This window comes from Silurus aristotelis, assembly GCF_946808225.1.
Source record: "Silurus aristotelis genome assembly, chromosome: 5".
NCBI classification, from domain to species: domain Eukaryota; kingdom Metazoa; phylum Chordata; class Actinopteri; order Siluriformes; family Siluridae; genus Silurus; species Silurus aristotelis.
In genome coordinates, this window is record NC_139578.1 from 26,793,520 (window position 1) to 26,817,855 (window position 24,336).

The window sequence follows — 24,336 nt, forward strand, 5'->3', positions numbered from 1 at the left end:
GCCCCAAACCTGTTCCAGCATGATAATGTTTCGGTGTTCTATGAAGATATGGTTTCCATTGGTTGGAATGGAAGATCTCCTGCTATAGAGCTCTGTACTCCACACTATTGAACACCTTAGGGATGAATTGGAATGCGGATTTCACCCCCAGGACTCCCCTACATTAGTGCTTGACTTTACTAACACTCCTAATATCTATTTGGCTGAATGAGCGCAAATCTCTTCAAGCACACTCCAAAATTATATAGAACATCTTCCTAGAATAGTGGATGGTCAGCTGTCCACCAACGTAATTAACAAACATGTTATGTATAATATATATTATGCATATACTGTATAATGTTAGCTTTTCATTATATGTACATACTATAACTCATCTTATTATTTCATACATAGTAATTTAGGCACAGTGATTGATGACTGATTTTCCCAGACCCCCACACACTAGTTTCAACTTATACCATGTTTCTGAATGGCTGGGAAATGTGCGTTTAAACAGCTATTGTAAACATTTCCTAATGACTTTACTGAGCTAAACAGATGCTTTTCCATGTCATTTAACTTATATAGTGAATATGGCAAGTTTGATAAATGAGCCGGAACACAAGATGAGTTCATTTATTAAAACTCATTCATGTGCTTGTCTGGGCCTCCTACGATCTTTAATACTACACAGAATTCATTCCTCCAAGGCCCAGCTATCTGGAATATTTTCTACTAGAGAGGACAGATGTGATAGATGTCAAGCGTCTCGGTGTAATTTAGGTCATATGTTTTTACTTGTCCTAAGCTGCAACATTATTGGGTTAATTATTTTTACAATTATGTCTGAAGTGCTCAGGGTCAGTATTGACGTATGCCTTGCTATAGCAATTTTTGGGGTTTTCCAAAGGTCTGGTCTTGGTTTAGCTCAGAATAACTGGATATTTTATTCCATATTAGCTCAGCGTTTTCTACTATTCTACTCCACTGGAAATCCGATAATCCTCCAATTACATCTCAATGGATTTTTTGATACCATGCATTTTATCAAACTGGAAAAGATGAAATGTTTAGGTCAAATGAACTTTTTGAAGATTTGGCCTTCTTTTTCTACTACTGTATTTTATTATGTAAAGATTTTCAATACCTAATTACGTTTGAGGTGTAATGTTTATATGCTTAATGATTGCATGTGTGCTCATCATTAGACCTGATGTTTCTACATTGTGTAATAACCTTTTCCCCCCTTCATAAAATGATATTTATAGATATGCAACATAAAAAAGAGAAAAAAAAATCAGATCATGTGAATTTGTTCTGCAAAATAATTTTAATTCTAAACAGCTTTAAACACCAGATTCTTCTTCAGAATAATGAAAATCACCCTTATAGATTGTCATCTGTTTGACTTTCCTGCTTTTTTTTTTTTCTTTTAATTTGGCTTCTCCTCTACTGACTTCCTCCATGGTAATGAAAAAGATGAATTTGATGTCTATTTTTCTGGTAAAATTGATAGTAAAAACAGGCAGAATAATAAGAAGGAAGCCCTCATTCAAATAAATGTCATTTTATCGCAGTACTATATAACTGTGCATGTTTTAAAAGTAATGCTGGCAAATGAACATGGAATAACTGGGAAAATGTTCAATTCTAATACACTCCATGGTGGTGAGCACATTCTGCTTCATCTCCGATACTTCATATCTGGCCTCCCCTTGATGCGCATTCAAATTGTGTAACGCAAACCAATTGAACAGTGTGCACAATGAATGCAGATGAATTTAACATTTAGGAATTTGTTAATAAATACATTAATAATGCACTGTAAAATTTTACAAATGAACATTTCATACCACATTTAGTTCCCATGTTATAATAACCTCTGCTCTTCTGGGAAGATGTTCTACTAGATTATGGAGTGTGCTTTCAGAAAAAAATCAGGTACTGATGATGTGAGGTGATAGGTGATGTGAGGAAGCCTGGGGTGCAGTCAGCATTCACATTCATCCCAAAGATGTTCAATAGGGTTGAGGTCAGAGCTCTATAGTAGGATATCTTCCACTCCAACCAATGCAATGCATATCTTCATGGAACAATTGTGTGCCTCCTAGTTCAAATGATGGGGAAATTCAATGCTACATCTAAAGACATCTTATACAATTGTGTGCCTCTGACTTTGTGGTAACAAAGACACACAAAGAATACAATATTACAAAAAAAGTCAGATTCCCCAATACATTTGTGTGTAAAGATGTGTATGAGATGTTTTCAAAGTATCTTTAGAAAAATATTAGGTTTGCAGTACAGGATCTTGAAGGAATTTCATTGTTTCAGAATGCATAAGACAAAGTTTGGAAATTTAGCTAAAGAATTGTTTTTGTCTTATTTCTGAAAACTTTGTTTGGAGAGAAGAGAAAGTCTTGTTGACGTTGAAATTGTCTGCGAATGTATTTCACAGAGTAAACAGCAGAGCGCTTTAAATGTTTTAAACATCTCAATAGCAACAAATCCTAATCAGTAGCATAGGACTGAAGTTGCATGAATTTGTTTCGCAAGTGTTTCCCGAAAAAGATTTAACGAACGAGTTCTTGACTCCACCATAACCCGAGTCTGCTGCACACCTACATGCTTTCTGCAATTCGACATTTATGTGATTTAATTGGTACAATGCCACTGACCGGCCTGCAGACTGGTCTGAATAAAGTCAATAAATTAACTACATGTGAAGAGTGAATGAAAAAGTACAACAATGTTCAAACCAGAGAAAAAGTAAGCAATTATAGGAATAATCACTGAACAAAAATAATAACACTAAACCTCCAATTTGTGCAAATGGATAGCAGCTCTGAGCTGCACATAAAATCTGAATAAAGATGTTATTTGAATAAGAAATGAGCCAGACTACTTGGTAATATGGTAAGAAGGCTTTCAGGAGGAAAAATGCTTGTTAATTAACAAACATTTTCAACATAAAAACTGTTCAAGTACTTAACATAACAAACATCTCACAAGTCTATGTGAAATATTATCCCTTTTTTTTTTTTTCATAATGCATTCCTGGCCAGCAGTTTTATTATTATGATAATTGTATCAGTTGGTGGTTACACACCAGGATAACACAAGATGATAAAGAAGAAAGGGTCGTCTGGAGTACACACAAAGACGGAATCAAAGAGCTCTTGTCATGTGCTTTTTGTTAGAAGCTATTAAAGAGGAAAGAGGAATTTACCCAGGTTTTAATCTCCGTCTCTGAAATTTTCTGCGCGCTCATTTGAAGCGAAGTTTTCAAAAACGATGCTAAATCTTCTCAACTTGCCAAGTAAAAATAAATGTTTTTAAATAATTCAGGTGTTTATACAAAAGCTACGAGACTTGATTAGCTCTCAGCCAATATGCTGGTATTATACTCGCCTCGATATGGCATAAATGGATTTCAAATCAAATCATGTGTAAAATGAATATGCAAATCCTATTCAGTAAACCATAGGCCTCTCTGTTAAACGCTTAATAAAGGTGGCATCATGCTGATCCTCACGAACAAGCAGATTTTACAAGCTCTATGTAACTGCGATGTCATTTAACGCTCCAGTCTCTATGAGTTAAAGTGTTTCGGGGATTTTTTTCATGTTGCTTTTCTCGGGACATTTTTGTTTCGATGAACTGACTAACGTCGAAATCAGTCACAGCTTTGATTTCGCTTCCAGCACCGCTTTTATTTATTCAGGAGTTACTTTTTCATCTCCTCATTAAAGGAAAAAATTATTTTGCCTCTTTCTGTCTACTCGTGGCTTGTTCGCTTCATGTATGCTGATTGATGTGTATATTCTTAAAACTGATAATTAAATCATTATACTATTATTATATATATATATATATATATATGGCTGCTTGTCTATATTGCTGTCTATCCATCCATGCATTTTTTATTATTTATTTTTATGTATCTTCTTTCCTTCCTTTCTTCCTTCCTTCCTTCCTTCCTTCCTTCCTTCCTTCCTTCCTTCCTTTCTTTCTTTCTTTCTTTCTTTCTTTCTTTCTTTCTTTCTTTCTTTCTTTCTTTCTTTCTTTCTTTCTTTCTTTCTTTCTTTCTTTCTTTCTTCCGCTTGCGCTTAGTACCATAATAACAAAATTTTAACATTCTATCTATATGGCCAGGTTTTGAGTCAGTCTTAGTTCAGATTAAGTAAAATAAATTAAAATAGTATTAAGGATAAAATAACAATTAAATAATAAAGGAACTAAAAATAAACACTTTTACACTTATTTGCTTTTATTATTGAAAATGTTTGGGGAATTTTATTCCACTGGGACACATTATTGAAGAAAAAAAAAATCAAGTTTGGAATATTTCCACACATTTTGCTGAGCGTTTTCCTATAAATAATATTTTAACCTGTTTTTATATTGATGTTACAAAGTCTTGCGGCATGTAGCAATATGGAGGGAGGGAGAGTGAGAGAGAGAGAGAGAGAGCGAGAGAGAGAGAGAGAGAGAGAGAGAGAGAGAGATAGCAATGTGCTGTGTTGTGTTATTAAGTGTTTGAATACTGAGCTTCTGCAATAGGTAAGTTTGGCGAGAGTGTGTGTGTTTGTGTGTGTGTGTGTGTGTGTGTGTGTGTGTGTGTGTCGGTGTGTCTGTGTCTGTGTGTGTGAGCGATATGGGAGACGGCCCTGGGTTCTCCATGTGGATCGAGAGGAAGAGACGCAGGTTCTGCTCTGCCGATTCCCCTGGACAGTGATGGACAGCTTCCAGTAAGAGGGCTGAAGTCCTGAGCTTACACTACACTATCTCCTCCTGTTCCTCCTCCTCTTTCTCTGTCCTCTCAGGCTGGACAGTGCCTTAAAATTAACCAAATTCTGTTTGTATATGTGTGTTTGTTTTTAGGTGCAGGTGTGTATGTGTGAATGTGTGTATGTGTGCAATGTTTAGTGCATCAGTAACCAAGAATGTGTTAAAATAAAACTTGTAAATGGCTGAAATAATTACAGTCAACCAAATGTTTTTTTTACCCAAAATCAAAATAAATAAATTAAATGTATATTTTTTTCCATCCATCTATCCATCGATCCAAATTATCTACAGGTATTTATTTAATTATTATTTTTATTTAAAGTAAAATAAAATGATCAAATTCTCTGTCTGTGTTTATTTATTTACTTATTTACATGTATTCATTTAATTTTTTGAGAGAAGGATATCTTTTTAAAAATTGGTCTTAACCATACAAAGATATTGTGGTATTTGTCCATATTTGTTGATCTCCTCTGTGAGATCTTTCTGTCTGTCTGTCTGTCTGTCTGTCTGTCTGTCTGTCTGTCTGTCTGTCTGTCTGTAGATAGAGAAAGATAGATAAAAAATATATAAAACGTTAATTATTTGGAGAGTTTAGTAGCAATAGCCTATATTTGAATTAAATTTAATTGTATTATAATTGTATATGTATTATATTTGTACGCTTTTAACAATGACATTGTCCCAAAGCAGATTTACAGAAATAAATAGTTTTATTTACTATTGCAAAAAAACCCTAATAAACATCACTTAAAAGGTTTATTCTTAATGAGTGACCCTGAACTCCCTGAGATGGTATGAGCAAGAAACCAGACTCAAAACCCATTCTCATCTGGCAGGTACCTAATGTCCATTCATTGCAGTTCCATCATTGCTGAGGTGATCATCTGTTCAATGATGGACCCTTGAATGCAAAAAAACGGTTAACTGGCAACTGCTTCAACATTTGCTTCTTCGGCTTCTTCATAATTCTGAACCTATGTTTATTATTTTCCTTTTACACGTTTTCCCACTGTGTCTTTTATTCTTTACATAAAGCAGAGTCTCAAATCATATCACTTACACACTGCTTTTTTAATTAGTCCTTTTTTTAATCAATGACACAAAGATGTCAATGTATAAATTGAAAGCTGACTTTCCTCTGGATGTCCTCTAGGCCATGGACCTGTGGGAACTAAACAATCAACCCTAAACACAGAGGAGCCATGTGATAATTAGGTTAAAGCCCAGGTGGATATCTGTCCTGAGCTGCTGCTGTTCTGGAGGTTTATTCTGTCTCTCACACACAAACACACACACACACACACACACACACACACACAGACACACACACACACACACACACACACACACACACACACACACACACACACACACACACACACACACACACACACACCTGTCACCTCTAATGCACAATTCGTTCAGCTTTCACATAACACTCATCCTGGAAGTGAACTGGATAATGGTGCGATGTGTGTGATTTGTTTCAGACAACTGCGACCATCAGCTGGCGTTCCCAGCAGGTGCACGGCTCTAAAGGCAAGCTCTAAATGATCCGTTACTTTCCCATGCTATAGGAAATTCATTTACACCACAGCTCTGATGAATTCTCCGCTCTGATTGGTCAGTTCTACAAACAGTTAGAACTGTACGGTAGATGCTCAGCATGAAGAGATAAAAAATGTGTGTATTGTGACATATATATAAAAGGAGTCTCCAGTGTAATGAATCTCTATCTATCTATCTATCTATCTATCTATCTATCTATCTATCTATCTATCTATCTATCTATCTATCTATCTATCTATCTATCTATCTATCTATCTATCTATCTATCTATCTATCTATCAATAATATAATATAATATAATATAATATTTATCCACTTGTCTGTCTGTATAAATTATTTTGTAACCTAATAAGCGACACATTTCCTTTTTCTAATGAACTTTGATAAAAAAATACAATTCTACTGATGTTTATAATATAAGCGATAACGCTGATGCTGACATCAGATAAGTTTCATAGATGTGCCATACAGGCGGTGGCAGTTTAGGGGTTGAATTTTCGGATTAATAATTATATAAGAAACTGGAATATGCAAACAACAACAACAACAATAAATTAAACAAGGTTTAAAGTACAACTTTACGAATTCATTTTGAAATGGTCAAACGTTAGCAGTTTCAGATTCCTGTTGTATACGAGGAATAAAACACTTTGTGCAGTGATGGTAAAATCTAGTTCTGAGTGCTTAAAATATAAACTATTTCACATCAGCACACATATCAGTCTGTTGTTGATTTTACCGTAATTTATTTTTTTTCACATTATTATGAATAAAAAAAAAATAAATTATTATAATATAAAAAATAGGTCCCCTGGTGGTCTAGTGGTTAGGATGCGGCGCTCTGACCTCTGCGGCCCGGGTTCGATCCCCCATCAGGCAACCAATCCCAGCCACTCTTAGTGCCGGTCCCAAGCCCGGATAAATTGGGGAGGGTTGCGTTAGGAAGGGCATCCAGCATAAAAACATGTACCAAATCAAACATGCGGATGATCCGCTGTGGCGCCCCCTGATGGGAGAAGCTGAAAGAAAGTTTTTATGAATGAAAAAAATGTTAATTAATGTGGCTAAACTCAAACGTGTCAACTTACCTGGATCTGTTGGCAAATTCCTAAGAAAATAAACGAAAACTAAACCCAACTTGTGTCTCAGAAAAGTACAGAAATAATGTTTCAAGCTGGTGAATGAAACGCAGGATGCATTTGTTTATCATACAGATTGCCTGTAGGGCTGACTACAGGAACAACATGATGCAAAACCCTGCAAAAAATGTGACACTGCGGTGACGCCTTTTCAATCAGAAGATAAAAGGAGATACATGAAATACTGTTTTCTTAAAAAAAAAAAAGGTAAAATCTGGAAATCTATTGTGGATTTTTATTGTGCATGCACACACGGTTCAAATGGAGTATTAATAAAGCTCAATTCCGCTCAATGAATCATTAAATGCTTAATTACTTCTTTATTAATACTTTATCCTTTTGTTAGTTATAGACACTATATGAAGAGCTGCATGAAGTTATTTTACACCAAAAACTACTTGACAGTTAATCACTTGATTTATGTACACGTTTGAGAGTTTCAGGCATGATAAAGCGCACTGAAAAGTTTGCTTTCCAACTCCGATTAATCAAATTCAATGCGACACGATGAGAATCTCCTGAAGGTTAATCAGATATTCCGCTGAATTCATATAAATCACACTCATTAAGCCATAATGGAGATTTACTGACCGCTAATGAATTAATCGCATTACACTTTAATCAAATTCATTTCGACATGATAGAGATCTTCAGAAGTCTGCGTGGTTGAACAACATGAGGAGAAAAAAACGATGTGCAAGCGTATAAAACCTCGTTCCCGGTGAGTGGAGCAACAGCTGGATGTCGGCTCGTGCACAGGGACGCTGCTGTGCCACATTACTGCTCCATTTGCTTTTTGAGCCAATGGTCAGAGTTTTTTTTTTTCTTTTCTTTCTATCCCCCTCCTCGATCAGACTAATTAATTCAAGTACAAACCACCCCTGAGGTAGCAATTAATGATAAACTTATTAAACGCTAAATGCCCGGGAGGCCTGGATCCTGTCTGGACCTCAGTGCTGGCACTTGTGCGACTTACTCAACTGTCACATCTAATGATTCAGGGAGATGCACACTGAAAACACAGAAAGCACAAAAAAAACTGTGTGTGTGTGTGTGTGTGTGTGTGTGTGTGTGTGTGTGTGTGTGTGTGTGTGTGTGTGTGTGTGTGTGTGTGTGTGAAAGAGAAAGAAATAACCTATTGAAACTATATGTACAAAAGTTGTAGACACCTGACCATATGTGTTTAAACATCCCATTCCACATTCGGTCTCCATTTCCTGAGCTACAGTAATATCCTCCATTCTTCTGGGAAGATGTCTCACTAGATTTATGGAAATTTGTGCTCATTCAAACACAAGTTGTTAGTGGTTGGTGGTTAGAAGGTGTTAGTAAAGTCAGGTACTGAGGTAGGTGAGGTGAGGAGGCCTGGGGTGCAGTCGTCCTTCACATTCATCCCCAAGGTGTTTACTAGGTCAATAGGTTAAGGTCAGAGATCTATAACAGGAGATCTTTCACTCCAATTCATAACAAAACAAGGAAATCATAGTGCTGACTTTGTGCACAGGGATATTGTGATGGTGGAGTAGGTTTGGGTCTACTAGTTCAAGTGAAGAGGAAATGTAATGCTATTAAATGGGAACATGATTTTAATTCCTAACCTTATGAATTAATTATTGAGCACCTGTTGGTGAAAAGAAGTCAAACCGAAAACCTTTTTTTCGGACCCCTCTCAATCTTAGTATTGTTATTTTGAACAACAAAAAAAACTGTCAATGTACTTGATTTTCAAAGTCTCTTGGACTCTAGTCTAGTCTCAAAATTTGTTCCTAAATTAAATCGAATTATATATATATTAGCATGTGCAATGTTATTCCTATGAACAAAAAAATTGGGACGCCAGAGTTTTGCAGCCGTATGTGGGTTTTTCCCTCAAACTGTTACCACAAAGTCAGAGGCACATAATTGTATAGAACATCTTTAGATGTATTAGTATTAAAATTTCCCTTCACCTTATCTAGAAGACAGATGACTATGCCCCTGTGCACAAGGCAGCTAGATAGCTCTGACCTTAACCCTATTAAACACCTTTGAACACCTGCACCCTAGACCTCTTACATGCATATTTCATATTATATAATGCAGTGAAAAATATTTTTTATTATTTGTTAACATCAACAAACAGATAATGTATTCACACTATAAGAAAATTGTAAAACATATAGTATAAACATATTCTAAATTAATATATGAATATATGATATATATATATATATATATATATATATATATATATATATATATATAACATTCCTGTGCAGACATATTAAATGTGTTTATATACACACACACACACACACACACACACACACACACACACACACACACACACACACACACACAAAAGTTATTAATTATTTACAATAATAAATCACATCAACACTATATTTTATTTATGATGAAGCATGTAATGTCAAATGTTCAATTTTAAGGAAAAAATTTAATATTTTTTTTTATTTGATGGTTGCAACAAGTCTCCAAAAAATTGGTAGGGGACAACAAAAGGCAACTAAAATATTGTTGGAGGAACATTTTACAACTAGATAGGTTTATTTGCCAATTTTAAATAAAATGATTGGGTATAAAAAAAAGTGTATATACAATATATTTATACCCAATCATATTTCTAACCTGTTGATAATTGACCTAGGTATTATACATATATCTAAAATGCATTCCAAAAATATTATGTTGGAGCCTGATACTACAATCAGATTTATTTTCTCATTAATCTACACTTCTATTTCAAATGAAATCAGAATTCTAGAAATGTCTGTAAATATTTTTCTTTAAAAAAACTGAAATATCACATGAAAGTATTCAGTCCTTTTGCAATAACACATGGAAATTAGACTATGTTTTTCAAATAGTCCTAACACACACACACACACACACACACACACACACACACACACACACACACACACACACACACACACACACACACAGACACACACACACAGAGCTCCTGCCATTAAAAGATAAAGATTCAGGTTTTCTTTCTAACACATATTTTCTTTTCTATTGTAACAGACCATATAAATAGATGTCCCTTGTAAAAGTGTCCGAGTGGGACCTCTCAGGCAAAGTGGTGGTTAAATAAATAATAAATTCGAGCGACTGATCATAAATCTTTATGAAGAGGATGTGTTTCCTAAAGGGATCTTTCACAGACAGTAACTTCAAATATAATTCATAGCTCCTACACTCTCCGACGTGCAAAGAAGCAGATGATGTAAATAACAGGTTGGAGTGAGTGGCGAGGTCGGTTTTTGGGTTGGCGTGGGCGTGACTGTGTCTGAATGCTGGGCACGTTGATAGATGATAGAGATGGACCATGTGTGCCATTAAAAAACAGGCCTGGTGTTGTCCCTTGTGACACACGAACACAAAAGGGCACAGGGAACCCGGATGTGAGCTTAATAGAGCACCTCTGATTGGCTGAACAGCGGTTCCTGTTGGTGTGCCTGTGGGTGACTGCTGTCCAAATGTTAATTAAAACGGGAAAATTATGAAGAGAAGATTGGCTGTTTTGTTCCCTTTAAGCATGCCGACGGTTAGGATTCATTAAGCAACACTGGATTCCACACTCCTGGAATAAATTAGCATGTTGATGGCGATTCTTTACCGAAAGCCACGCTACGTGCAGTAGAGTTTTATTCCTGTTAAAAAAAAAACTAAAATGTATCCCTTGGGCTGTAGAGACTGAATCAGTTGAGCCTTAATTTCACAGGGACAGAGAAGACTAGGATCGGCACAAGAAAGCTAATCAGCTCTGCCTCTCCTGTTATTTATTTTTTTTTAGGAATGTGCTCCCAAAGACTGGCAGCGCTGCCTTATTTATTTATTTATTTGATTTCATTTCTTGCAAGGCTGTTAAATACATTCCGGTGCTCGTTTTCAAGCCGTGGTAATACTGGAACGAGCTCCGAAAGCCACTGGGGAGAATCTGGAGCAAATGAAGAACAGGAAAAGAGAGTCAAGGACGCCGCTGACACCCCGCAAAACCGATTCAGTTTAGCATTCTCTCTCATCGCTGACAGTGATTCCTCTATCTCCACTGATCGCATGCGAAGTCTGTTTGCCAGACAGGACGCTTCCTAATCATACAGAGAGCGGCTGCAGTCACCTCTGAGAGCTTACGCAGAGAATAAAACACTTCAGGGGTGAAAATAGAAATATGATCAACCAAGACATGGAGTCATGGGATGGGTATCATGACCTATTAAAAAAAAGCTATTAGTTATAATAGATAAAGGGGGATAGAAACTCGTAGAGTCTACAAGCACAAGCATCTTTGACATAACACCATTGATATTGTTCTTGATTTATATTCAAAATATACTGCGGTAGTGACAGAAATGAAATAATGCATCAGAAATTCAGATAAATTCACAGAATTTATTCAAGCTAACTGAATCAATTCAGCCTGGATTTCAAGTCAAGTAGCTTTAATTGCAACCATATCCCCCATGTCCAGGGTACTATATAAAACAACAGAAAGTTACACAAGCTAACACAGGGCGAACAAAGACTTGAACAGACTTACACACAGGACTATGTGGAAAAGTTGGTGCAAACAACACAACACAATACAGTAATAATGATAGAACATTAAATTGATAAAAACTGATTTGATGTCTGGATGGAGTTTTACCCAAATTGGAAAGCAATTCAATTCAATATACATATATATTTTATTTGAAGCAGTTATCCTGTTGTTTAAAAGATTGTATAGTGCCTCTGAGTTTGTTCCTTATAATCGTAAGTTTATCCCTAATGAGGGAGCCAGTGGTGATTGTGGCATCTTGTCCCCAAGATGGCATGAGATAGAAACCTTGAGAGAAACCAGACAACCAGACACTCGGTGCTACTAAGGATGGCTTCACACGGACAGCCTAAAGATACATGAGGCTACTGTGGAGACTTAAAACTCAAGGACCATGAAGATGGATTTGGACTGTAATTGATATGAACAGTTTGCTAGAATGGCTCAAGGCAACACTTGAACAGTTTTGCACTGAAGTGCCCATCAGTAAACAGCTGATAGTTGAATTTGAACAATGATAGAGCTATAATGAATAAAGATTTCGTGTCACCCAATGAAAATCGGCTCCCTTTTAAATCTCAAAGTTTCTTCCAAATATCTTCTCAGGGAGTTTTCCCTCACCACCATCTCTCACTCATTTTGGATGCACTTGTATGGATTCATTTGTGAATTTAACTTTTATTAGTAATTATTTATTTCTGTAAAGCTGTTTTTTTTTACAGTGTCGACTAAAATTCTGAATGAAGTCATCATCTCCTGAAAAGTTAAATTTTCTGAGATGGCAAAAGGAAGAAACCTTGAGAGGAACTAGACAACCACTGCTGAGGATGGCTACAGCCAATACATGATACAGCAGAATAGATAAAGCTTCTGTGGAGAGATAAATTCAAGGACCATGAAAATTGATTTGGACTCTAATTGATATGAACAATTTTCTAGAATAGCTTAGGCTTCTAGAATTTGCTAGAATTTCAGGTTTTCTTCCTCAAGCCATCTCATGGCGTTTTTCAAAAATAAATTCTACCGTAATTCAAATAATGACTCTATAAAACCGTGCTGAATAGAAAAGCATCTCACAAATTTCGAACCCTGAGGTTCATAGGCTACAAAAGATGCAGAAGAGTTCACAATGAGCACATCCTTAAATCTGGTCAGTGTGCACGTCATGTTATTAGTAATGATTCACCACACTGAGTCTGTAAGTCTATATAGGCTCTTTACTCTGTAGGCTGATTCTGAACTGACAATGTTTCAATGAGGAAATGCAGCACAATCATAAAATAATTGCACACACACACACACACACACACACACACACACACCGTAACGATTCCCTTTACAGCTGTAATAAGACTCTGGTTATGCAGTTATGCATGATAAACACAGACCACGATAAATATCTCGTTAATGTGCTTGTGTAAAGATTTATCTTCATTAGAAGTAATCTGAATCTACAAAAAAAGGAATGTATGGATTTTTCTGTGTTTAAAACGCACTTCTGCTCGAATCATTAAATACGCCTAATAGAGTTTATTACAAATAAAACGGTCTGGTTTAAGTCCAAGATGCAGTATTGGAGCGTGCAGCGTGTTTGCTGATTAAGACATGAACATATGCAGTAAACAGGAGGCCCACTCGTAAAAAAATAATAATAAAACGCCTAATGTCAGGAACAACTGCGAGGAAAGAATGGAGATATCGATGCATGACTCTGAATGACAGATATAAGTGGATTTTTGTGACTATAAATTACTTGTTAGATGACCATAGCTTAGTTATATAACCCGCATTTAGTTCTAATCTGACTCCTGGGCAGTGCTGAGATTAACAAGAGCCCGTGATTTTCTATATTCCTTTCTATTGATTTATATAAAGGACACTAGGATAGGAATTATTCTGCATTTTTCTCCAGAAAATGAGTTATATTCTTCATTTACTCTATTTTGAATTAACTGTGAATATCAGTCTCACAATCCAGAGTTATACTGTACATATATACTACAGTGGAATTCATGTAGACATTACAGCAGTAAGTTGGTTAGATGTAAATGTGTAAAAGTATTGGACATTAATGCTTTATTTATCACTTAAAATAAATAATTCAATAATGTGTAAATTTTTTTAAAAAAGAAATTGTTATTCAAATGTTTTTCCTAACATTCCTGAACATTCGGTCCTGCTGCGGATTCCCGCAAATTTTATGATAATCAACTTGCTGTTAGTAAGGTTCCAAATAAAAACCAGCAAATTTTCCAAACTGCGAATTATCGGGGGTTGACTATATACAGCATCCATACATCTGCTTAACTGTAGTGATTAAATATGTCGGAAACCAAAAAAAATACACAGAGTTTAAGCTGTTAACTAGATTTGACCCAAGTTCCTTTTTATGCCTGCTATTTATTTCATATTAGACTTGAGAAAAAAACGTGGAAAATGTCCTTAGAAAATGTTTTATATTTCTATATTTTATAGGTTTTCCTGTCTCTGTTTTGTTTTTGTTTTCTGTTAATTTTTTTGTTAATTGTTTGTTGGTTTCCTGTTGGTTGGACTGAAAAGCTTTGTGATATTTTTAATAAAAAATCTCAAGTTCAAAAAAATAGATAAATATGAAACAATCACACAATAAGGATTTAGTTTAACCATTGGCATACATCGCCCTAAATTAAAATTGTTCATATAACATTTTCTCACCGCACAGTTCCTGTCTGGAGATTTTAATACAGCTTTCTAAAACACAAAGTGCTTTTTTCTATCTTTAAAAAATTGATTTCTGGTGAAGGCAAACTAGAATGAATGCAGTGTCAATGTCTAACAACGTTACATTTATATATGTTTAATTCCCACTTTCCTGGATTCCTGTTGTAATAAAAGCAGCTAGCAGTTGGCACTTAGGAGCTAAGGGCGTGAACTCAAATAAAAATAATAATCGGAAATCGGTCCGGCACGTCTAGGGTACTGCCACATCGATTCGCTAAGTCAAGATCTGGTTCAAATAGCAAATGACAACAGTTAAAAACTGATTCTGCAGTTGAAAGTCAATGCATATCCCTCGGTTCCTGCACATATTGTATGTGCGTGCGAGTGAGTGAGTGAGAAAGAGAAAGAAAAAAAAAGGAGAGAGAAAGAAAGGGAGGGAGGGAAAAAGAGGGAGCACAAGCATTTCATTCATCGTTTAAAAGCAATAAACAAATCCCCAAAAATTGTTTCACAGGTGTTCTCATTGCCTGTAGTCATGATGGCAGGATTAGTGAATGACACATCCAACTTTATTACCAGTTTGTAGTTCCGTTTAATGTTTTGAAACAACCGTGAAACAAGTTGGTTCCTGCCCTGCCTTACCTTCTAGCAACTATACACAGTCATTCCTTTACCAGCCTTCCCTATTCTTTCTCTCAGAGAGTTAATAAACCAAAAAGCACAGCTTGTCATGCTACTAAGAAACCAGAAAATCTCAAATGTCTCAGGCCTAAATACTTTCCCATGGCAAGGAACTTACATTTGTCTGAACTGAAGTGAACAATACTGGGACATGCTGGAACCAGATAACATCGCCAATGAACTGGAACGCATTAGTGAATTAAAGTGAGTAAGTGTTCCTGATTTAGCTATTTATTAAAATTTGTGGTGGTGGTGGTGGTGGTGGTGTGTGTGTGTGTGTGTGTGTGTGTGTGTGTGTGTGTGTGTGTGTGTGTGTGTGTGTGTGTGTGGTTGGGGGGGGGGGGGGGGTTAATGGAAATATTATGGTCATGGGAGGACAATTTCTCATATTGCATTACATGAAGGTTTCCCCAACTCACTGTTTACTGCTATTTAGATAGATAGATAGATAGATAGATAGATAGATAGATAGATAGATAGATAGATAGATAGATAGATAGATAGATAGATAGATAGATAGATAGATAGATAGATAGATAGATAGATAGATAGATAGAAACGGACTGAAATTCGTGGACACTTGAGCATTTCACATTTAGTTCCCATAATAACCTTTACTCTTCTGATAAGATGTTTCACCAGATTTTGGAATTAGCTTGTGGAGATTTGTGCTCATTCAGCCACAAGGACGTTAGTAAAGTCAGGTACTGATCTAGATTAGACGGTGAGGAGGCCTGGGGTGCAGTGCATCTCAAAAATGTTCAATAGTGTTGAGGTCAGAGCTCTATAGCAGGAGATGTTCCAGTCCAACCTGTGTAAAACATATCTTCATGGAGCTGGCTTTGTGCACATGGGCATTGTCATACTGGAACAGATTTAAGTTTCCTAAGTTAAATAAAGGTAAAATTCAATGCTACCACATCTAATGACTAATACAATTGTGTGATTCCAACTTGGTGGTAACAGTTTGGAGAAGAACTGCATATGAATGAAAAAGTCCCAATACTTTATTTTTTTTCTCAATACACTGTAAATTTCCAAATAGCAAAACTTTACAGTATATAGCTGAATGTCAGTAACTTTCTAATACATTTAAAGCTTATTTTATATTTACATTCATGGCAGACGCCCCTATCCTTATTTGTATGAAAAAGCAGGTGATGATTGAGGCTCTTGCGCAAAGGCCTTTTAATCAGTCCACCAACAGAGCTGCCACTTACTCATTTATAAAATGAACACCTTTTGAAATATCTGACCAATTATTCCATTATATTACTACGTGTTAATTTTTGTTTATATTATTGCTTAGGTATTAATGTTTATGTTGCACCAAATAGTGTCAGGTAATTCAGAAGATAGTGGACAAATCCACAAACACTGGATATACAAAATAACAGGCAAACTATTAGCAAAGCTGTGAAACACACAATGATACACACACAAGACAAAAGCTTGACAATGAGACAAATTAAACTATAAATAGTGTGGGCTTAGTAGTGATAACCCTGAACAGGTGGGAGTACTCAGTCATGTGTAACAGCCCATGTGGCATGCAGGGGCTGATGGGTAATGAATTCGTGCAAATTACAGCATAATCTATCTAAAGTAATCATGGAAAATTTTTACCTAATTTCTTTATTTTTTATTCTAATATAAAAAAATTATTTCAGGGAGACGAAGAGAAAAAAAGAGTACATTGTTGTGATGCAAAGTTTCCAAGGAAACAGAACGTTTTAGAGAAAAGTCCTTCACTGCAAGGTCTTCCTTATTTCCCATTTATTTCTTTTTTCACAGACGTGAGACTTTGCTCAGACACACAACGACACCCCTCTAGTATATAGACTGGATTTGAAGTACAGCTCTCAGCACTGCTGCAGGATGTCACAAGGGTAGAAGAGGAAGTCACAGAGGCATACACAAGCAGAGAGATAGCACTGCCATTTCATTTCATGATTTAAAACGATTTTGCTTACACAGCTGACAATAAACTGATGCCCAAAAACATTATTATTATTTTTTTTTTTTAAGAAAACTCGGTGTACCAATGAAACTCAGCATTTATTCAGAGAAGACCCTGAGGATTCCTTTCTTGTGCCTTGGAATAGGAGAACCAAATCATAAAGGAGCATCATTAAGGAATATTATGGGAACTTAAAGACCTTTGTTGTACCTTTTGTTGTGTTTGCACTATGGGGAATGAAAATGTATCTGTCCGATACGTTCTCCCAAACTCGTTATATATAGAAACTAATGAAAAAAAATGAAAAAAGCTTGGAAGTGTGTGTGTGTGTATATATATATATATATATATATATATATATATATATATATATATATACACACACACAGTATAATACTTGCATTTATGGTATTTGACTTTCACTTTGATCTCATTCATACAATCTATCTATCTATAATCTATCTATCGTAAATAAATAAAACTTTTATCTTTTCATCATGGCACCTGTTAGTGGGTGGGTATAGGCAGCAGGTGAGCATTTTGCCCTCAAAATCCTGTGGATGGATGGATGGATGGATGGATGGATGGATGGATGGATGGATGAATGGACAGACAGACAGACAGACAGACAGACAGACAGACAGACAGACAGACAGAGAGAGAGATAGATAGATAGATAGATAGATAGATAGATAGATAGATAGATAGATAGATAGATAGATAGATAGATAGATAGATAGATAGATAGATAGATAGATAGATAGATAGATAGATAGATAGATAGCCACTGAGCTACCCCTTTCACCAAAAAAAGTTTATCATGTCCCAATATGTCTATTTTAATTGGACAGAAAATATGTACCATTTCAGTGAACCATCTATGAAGTAAATATACTCTGCCTTTTACTTCTTCTTTTTCAAAAAATTTTATATTCTTTCCCCCTTTACAGAAAGGGTGAATAGTTCAACCATCCTTCCCTCTCATTGGAGACGTGTCTTCTCAACGGTGACAGAAACGCAGGAAGGATGTTGACAAATAAATACAAAGAACATTTCTCACGCCAGCGCTGTGAGCTGCCACAAGGTCACTGAGCGGGAACAGAAGGTAAACACAAGACCAAGTTTCCGAAGTTTCGCGTGGGCATGGAGAAGATCAACGCTCGCCAGAAGTGGATCCCGAGTCAAAAAACATTGGCATGTGTTTAGATCCAGCTTACTGTAACTCCGCGTTATCCAACGTCTTCATCTTCGACGAGGTGGATTTTCTTGTGCATGTGAGAGACTCCTTCTGCCTATCCTCTTAACCTGAAAATACATATTCGATGTGACACTAATTCCAGGTTTTGCATACTGGCGGATCGGGAGCATGGATAAGTTCAGACTCGCGATAAGTATCGGGTTTCTTTAACGTAAATTCCAATTAAATCCAGATGCTGTCTGTCTTTCGAGTTTGTTCTTCTCATGGGAGAAAGCTGGATTTCATCTTGAAGATCAAGACACCAACATGCTCATGCTGACTGCTTTAGTGTTTTTGATGGAGGTTTACATTTACACATTTGAAGATTTTTTTTTTTTGGAAGCTAAATTGATCTTTATAATAAGGTAAACCCTGGCATTCTATAAACATGTCACCCAGATAAGGATTGGTTCCCCTTTTGAGTCTGGTTCCTCTCAATGCTTCTTGATCATACCATCTAAAGGAGTTTTTAATTGCCACAGTTGCCCCAGGCTTATATTTAAATTTATATTTACATTTTGTTCTATAATCATTTATCGACCAATGAGGTCAACAATAATATCGAGGTATCGATAAAATCGAGGGTGCAAATGTTTTATTTACAGTATTTTTGTGTGTATTTTATTTTATGCATTCCATTGCCTATTCGTGTCAAATGTGTATAAACCTGTGTAAGACATGTGACCGAGGCATCATGACATGCATCAAGAGTGAGTCATAGACAGATTTTCTAAAATAAAATATTGTTCATAATTAGATAATAAATTAAACGGAAATAATGTAAGTTATGTATTCTTGCTGTGTGGCCCAGTACCAATTGACCCACGGACTGGTGCCAGTCCGCGGCCTGGGGGTTGGGGACCAACTGTAAGAAAAAGAAAATTCATTATTTTTTCCTAATTCTTTAAGTTAATAAAACAAACAACAAGAAAGCCAAGCTTTTCATGTTCTAAAGCAGGGGTTTTCAACTGGTTCTGTGCCAGGGACCACCATTATGACTAACAAGTAATCCACGGCCTACTATTGTGTGTGTTTGTGTGGGTGGGTGGGGGGGGGTGTACTCCTTACCTGGGATTTCTGCAAACGTTAGCAAAGCATAGGCTTGATAGGTGCTAAGCTAGCCTATCCTGTGTCAGTTTGAATAGCTAGGATGGAGGAAAAGAGGAAGGCCAAGGAGAAGGTGGCTGGTTTGAAAGAAGCAAATGTAGAGGACAGAGTGATATGAAGATAGACGATTCGCTGTGGGAAAAAAGAAGAAGACATGATGTATATGCTATAGAAATAAGTTATTATGTAAGTCGTTACTAGAATTTCAATTGGAACTGAAGCAATCTGACCTATCAGATCCAAGAATTCTACAATGCTGTGTTTTTCTAAACCCAAATGTGGTCACTTGCAAAATCGTTGTAGTTAGTGATCTGCTGTCATGACTATTAAAGCAACACATCGTGAAAAAGAGAAGAGTGTGACCTGGTCATGACTTAATTGCGCAGCCTAAGAAGAAAATCAATAAAAGCACTTGCGGGCGAAGGAAATCTAATGAAGGTGCCAAAGACAAGAGCAGCAAAGGAGCTCTGGTGGCTGTGTGTGGCACCTGTTGCCAGGTAACGGCTGATGGACATCTCAAGCTCTTTATCTTGCAGGAGGAGGTGGACGATGGCACTCAAGGTCAGGAACAAAATCACGAGTGGCTACATAATGCGAGCTCTTGAGTTTCGGTTGAAGGAGTGGAGAGGCTGGAGAGTGAAAACATTCTTTACACTTGAAGATTAAAATCACATTGTTGCCTGTATACAAAAAAAAAGAAAGAAAGAAAGAAAGAAAGAAAAAAAACCCTGACCTTTTCGGTGCTTAGAGGCTGCCCGGTGAGAATTTAGATTCATCTGGAATTCGAAGCTGCTATGACATTATGGGTAGGCATATCTTGCCCATGCAATCATGCCCAGCAATCGTGTCTCTTTAACTATAGCTTATATGTCAAGAACAATATAAACAAGTGCTCTTTCCTATATAAACAGTGCTGGTTCAATCTGCAACAAACACAGCTTAAACATTTAGGATTTTGGCTTTCAACGCACATGACCTCATTCAATGCCACCCTGATCCCGTAGCCCACCGGCTCAGGAACGTCTGTTTTCAAACCCGGGGTCTGGTGTAGCATTGATTTTCATAGCTCTCTGATTATCTCCATATGGTCCTTGCCAGGTTTTCATTTTTTTTCCTCCCCTGCCTAATGGTCTATTTTGTTCAGCATACTGTCTTGCTGTGCATCGGAAACAGTGGCATAAGTAAATTAGCTATGAATGAGTGCTAGTGGGAACCCTCCATTAATCCAAGACACCCCGCTGGCCGATAGCTGTGAACTTCCCTCCCGGTCCCTTGGAGCTGAATTAGGCTGAAGAATAAGAGACAGAGAATGCAACTGTCAGGCTCCAATTATTTGCAAAGCGACGTGCATTTGATTACAAATTATGTGCAGCCGATTTGCCCTCGCAATTAGCCTTGCTCTTTTTCCCCATCCGGCTTCGACAAGGTACGAGATCTAAAACATTAATGTAGGGTGGCTGATTGATACCAACTTGGACGGAGTTGCTGTGATGTGAGGCCAGCCAGGGTGTAATGACAGTCAGCTCTGCACTCAAAGCTCTGTACAAATTTGTTTGTAATTTACTGTTTCATTTTCAACAGCTGATTGGTCCTATAGCTTTTAAGTTATTGTGAGCCATTTCCCTGTACTTTATCTTCTTCTACTTCTACTTTTGGCCTCTCCCATTAGGGGTCGCCACAGCGGATCATCCGTCTCCATACCCCCTGTCCTCTACATCTGCCTTTTTCAAACCTAATTTCCCTTTCCTGTATATAAATAAAAATAGATTTCACATTTTGTACCAAACTTTTACAAATTCTTTGGTTAAAGGTATTTAATTGCTAAAAAATCAATCTAAATAATTTGTCCAAAGTATTAGGAATCTGGTTATTGGTTGCCACATTATTGAATCAGGTGATAGCTTAGTGGTTAAGGCATTCAACCCTAAAGCCAAGGGTAGTAAGGTAAAATCCCAGCCACAGCAAGCTGCCAGTCCTGTGCCCCTGAGCAATGCCCTTAACCCCATAGCTGTCACTTTGGATAAATGGTAAATGTATGTAAATATTATAAATAAGCATCAGTTAAAATAGTAATCACTATATAATGGTATTGATGTTCTGTTAGTATTTCTTTATGATTAGACACATATAATTGATATTGTTGCATCCTGTGCTTGTACGTTGCTGTTTTAGTGGTTAATCTTTCTTCTTCTCTCCCCACTCTCTTTCTCTCATGTGTTGGTGTATTTGTTAAAGAGAATAAAAGCGATTGGCCCAACAGAATATACACTAAAGTTTAAATTGAAATGCCGAAGTGATTTGCAGAAGCCCTTCCCCTTATGCGCAATCTTATTGTTTGTGGTTGTAAATGAATGTCTACAGCGCATACCTACAACCAAGATTAGCCTGGAAGTTGTACCTCACACAGGCCCATATTCTTTCAAACCTCATTCATTATTTACGTTCAGTTAGACTTGAGTGTTCTGTTTTCTAACAGGAAAGTTATGCTTTGTCCTTTTTTTTTTTTATATAGCTGTTTTTGGGCTGTTACTGACCCTGAGGAAATTGCTGCCAAAAATGAACTACTGGCAAATATTGTTTTGTATTCACTCTCAAGTTTTGGGCCAGGCATTGAGGAACAAAAGGAATTGTAGACACAACAATGTAAAAAAAAAAAAAAAAAAGTGGAGCCTTTTCTGATTTATTTGTACCTTGTTGTTTTGGCGAACAGAGAATCGTCTGTTCGGTTGATTTAAAATCTTGAGTGGAAAGGTAACCTGTTATGGTGGTAAACAGTTTTCTGGAGTTTCCTTCATGTGAAAATGTTTGTAAATGCCAAAATAAATCTTGTAAATTGCCAAAGCTTGTGCCAATGTGCCTTTGCTAAAACATAAATGATGGAATCTGGTCTGCACTTTTAAATGGTAGACTTGCTCAAAGAAGAAGATTGCAGGGGTGCTGCAGCAGAAGACACATTTGTCATAGACATTACCTGCTAAAATCAGCACACACATAATTCCTCTTGAGTCTGATTCCTCTCAAAGTTTCTTCCTTATGCCATCCCAATTAGTTTTTCCTTGCCACAATCTCCAACTTGGTTGACTCATCAGGCACAAGCTTACAATTATACGGAACAAACTTATACATTCTTTATTACCACTTTATCTATGTAAACCTGCTTTGAAACCATGTCCATTGCTTTGAAACCATGTCCATTGTTAAAAGTGCTATACAAATGAAAATGAATGGAATTGAATTGAATATTCAGACTCATTTATGCCTAGGTGCAATTTAGGCAAATCCACCGACCAGCATTTTTATGGAAAAAACTCAGACAACCCAAAAGCAATACACATGAACATTAAGAGAAACCCCACAAAACTTGTAACCCAAGCTTAAGATCAACCTACAGAAGAAACTGTGGACTAGCAGAACTGTATCTGTCCCACTATACAAATCCTCCATGCTGTCATACTAAAAAAAACGCTAAACTTGAACATCTAATGCCAAGAGTATCAAACCCATCTGCTTATGTATCCTCAGCACTTGAAGCAGACAAATATCTTGGGTTACAAGTTTCTCTGGAGGCTAATCTACTAAGTTTCCTCCAGTGTGTCTTTACTATGAATTCTCCTATGAGTTCTCCTTTTTAATACGGTGGTTTAGGAAAGCAGAAACGGATTCCTGTTTTTAATGCTCTTTTGCGTTGCACAAGATGACGTGTGGCCTTTATTGTTTTACTCCATGCTCATGAATTGGTAACTAAAGCTTATAGACATTTAGGTCCCATGTGAGAACCGCCAGCCAGACGTGTATTGCATTTGCTCGCAAATAGGGCTCTTTGTTTGATAAATGGTGTGCTGTATCTAAACTGAATGATTTTGAGCAACTTGGTGAATTGATTTTATTTGAGGCTTTTAAGGACTGCTCCGCTTTATCAAATAGTTTTCCGTTCAAATGAACAGAATGTCTGCTCTTTCTCTCTTACCGAAGCCACCATGCTGGCCTATGAATTCATTTTAATACACAAAACTGCCTTTTCATTAATGTGTGCTTTAAGCAGTTGCTAGTCCCAGTGGAGCTCCGATGTGACTGCGCATTAGTGCCCATGCAAAATCAGAGGGAACAACTAAATCATGTACACAAAACACTTGTACTGGTGAGAATTATGCTTGCTTAGGGTTGTAAACCTAATAGCTAATTGTGTAGCCTGGAGAAAGAAGCAAAAGGTGTATTTAACTTATACAATATATACATCACGCTTTTACATGACACTAGTCCCACACAGTCCTTAATTCCTGAGCAGGCACACCATGTTTTACAGTTGTATATCTTTTGTATTGGTTCAGGGAATTGTGTATAAAATCCTTTGCACACAATACATATATTTTTAAATACGCTTTGGGCTTTAGGTTTGCCAAAGCAGCTGTATGCTCACGGTTACTACTTGAAGAGATGTCCTTCATCTTGGAGAACGATTTGGCTGGTGGGAAGTGAGTGACACTGCCAAAATTGAATGCGATGCTCGGGAATGTTCAGCTATGTTTCCTGAATGTGTAATGATGCATGCTTTGGCTTTCTTTTTTGAAGAGGAATGATCCAGTGGGTTTCTCAGATAGCTTCATGGTTGAGTTTGTGAAGC

At 36.7% G+C, this 24,336-nt stretch overlaps 1 long non-coding RNA gene across 1 annotated transcript; it reads left to right on the forward strand.

Moving 5' to 3' along the window:
• The first annotated feature begins 17,207 nt into the window (after positions 1–17,207).
• Positions 17,208–19,118, forward strand: LOC310726936. Its single transcript, XR_014533886.1, has 3 exons — positions 17,208–17,300; positions 17,440–17,577; positions 18,322–19,118. It is a non-coding gene; the product is annotated as an uncharacterized lncRNA (long non-coding RNA).
• Positions 19,119–24,336: the final 5,218 nt, after the last annotated feature.